This window comes from Carlito syrichta, unplaced genomic scaffold (genome assembly GCF_000164805.1).
Source record: "Carlito syrichta isolate Samal-C Ts95f unplaced genomic scaffold, Tarsius_syrichta-2.0.1 Scaffold303190, whole genome shotgun sequence".
Lineage (NCBI taxonomy): Eukaryota > Metazoa > Chordata > Mammalia > Primates > Tarsiidae > Carlito > Carlito syrichta.
The window spans coordinates 47237-49545 of NW_007247286.1; positions in this window are offsets into that span (position 1 = coordinate 47237).

Here is a 2309-nt window from a genome sequence, read left to right on the forward strand (position 1 = left end):
TTGCCCAGGTGGGTCTCGAACCCGTGGACTCAGACAATCCACTCACCTTGGCCTCCCAAAGCACGGGATTACAGGCTGAGCCACCGAGCCTGGCCCAGACTTTATTTTAATTGTGTCAATGGCCTCACTAATCTTCTTTCTTGGGTCCAGAATCCAATTCAGGAAGTAGTTCCAAATTTTGTATACTTTCTGTATTAGTTATTCGTTGTTGTATAACAGTGATCCCCAAAGCTTAAAACAATAAGCCTTTATTATTCTCCTGGTTTCTGTGGTTCAGGAATTTTGGGGTCTGTTTAGCTGGGTGGGTCTTGCTCAGGCTGTCTGAGGAGTTGTGGTTATGAGGGCAGCTGACTGTGGTCACTTGAAGGCTTCACTAGGACTGGAAGATCTTTCAAGATGGCAGCCCACACAATACTAGAAGCATCTACTCTTCACCATGTGGGTCTCTCCATATTGCTTCTTGGAAGCTGGCAACCATCGGGGTCATGTCTCCTTAGTCTCCTCCAATCTGGGACAATTTCTCAAGTTTCTTTTTCTTCCATGAACTTGACACTTTTGAAGAGTACTAGTCAGTTATTTTGTAGACTACTTCTCAATTAATTTGCATTTATCTGATGTTTTGTGATGGTTAGTTTGAAGTTACTCATTTTTGGCAAGAATACTATAGAATTGAATTGTGCTCTATTAGTACATTCTATCTCATGGCATGTGATGTAGGTATATCTTTTCTTTCTTTCCTTTTTGAGTCAGGGTCTTACTCTTTTGCCCAGGCTGGAGTGCAGTGGCATGATCACGGCTCACTGCAGCCTCGACCTCCTGGGCTCAGGTGATCCTTTAGTCTCAGCCCAGTAGCTGGAACTACAGGCGGGTATCACCATACCGAGATATATATATATATATGTGTATATATATACACATATTTTTTTTTCTTTTGCTATGTTGCCCAGGCTCGTCTCAAACTCCTGTGCTCAGGTGATCCTCCCACCCTGGCCTCCCAAAGTGCTGGGATTACAGATGTGAATCTCCACATTTGGCTGGGTAGGTCTTGAAATACGTGATATTAACTTTGATCACATGGTTGTGTTGGTGTCTGCCAGGTTTGTCTATTGTAAAGTTACTCATTTCTCCTTTGTCTTAGTCCATTTCCACTGCTATGATAAAATGTCCAAGACGGAATCATTTAGAAATGCAGAAATGTATTTGTCACAGTTCTAGAGGCTGGGGAGTCCAAGATCAAGGTGTCAGCAGGTGTGATGTCTGGTGAGGGCTGCTCTCTTTTTCCAAGATGGCACCTTGTCGCTGCATCCTGCAAGCAGGACAAATGCTGTGTCCTCACATGGCAGAAGGGAAGGAAGAGCCAAAGGTTAGAGCACTGCATGAAGCCTTTTTTTATTAGAGTCTTAATCCCAAGCCGGGCACGGTGGCTCACACCTGTCATCCCAGCACTTTGGGAGACAGAGGTGAGTGGATTGCCTGAGCCCAGGTGTTCGAGACCAGCCTAGGCAACATGGTGAGACCTTATCTTTACAATAAATAAAAAAATTAGTTGGGTGTCTTAATCCTATTCATGAGGGAGGAGTCCTCATGACCAAATCATCTCATAAAAGCCCTACCACTTTGGCAATTAAGTTTCAACATGAATTTTTTTTTTTTTTTTTGCGTTGGAGTCTCACTTTGTCGCCCAGGCTGGAGTGCAGTGGCATGCTCATGACCACTGTAACCTCGAACTGCTGGGCTCAGGTGATTCTTCCACCTCAGCTTTCCAAGTAGCTTGAACTACAGGTGCCTGACTAATTTTTTGATTTATTATAGAAACGAGGTCTCGCCATACTGCTCAGGTTGGTCTCGAACCCCTGAGTTCAGGCCATCCTCTTGCCTCTGCCTCCCAAAGTGCTGAAATTACAGGCCTGAGCCACTGTGCCTGGCCTGGATGCAATTTTTAAAATTCATATTTAGGTCGGGTGTGGTGGCTCATGCCTGTAATCCCAGCACTTTGCGGAGTGGGGGGTGTCTGAGGCAAGAAGATGGCCTGAGTTCAGGAGTTTGAGACCAGCCTGGGCAACTTAGTGAGACCTCACCTCTACAATATTTCAAAAAATTAGGCGGGTGTGATGGCACGTGCCTGTAGTCCCAGCTACTTGGAAGGCTAAGGTGGAAGGATCACCTGAGCCCAGCGAGTGGACGCTGGGGTGGCCGTGAATGTGCCACTGCTCTCCAGCCTGGGTGACAGAGTAAGACTCCGACTAAACAGCTGGGTTCAGTGGCTCAGCCTGTAATCCCGCGCCTTTGGGAGGCTGAGGTGAGTGGAT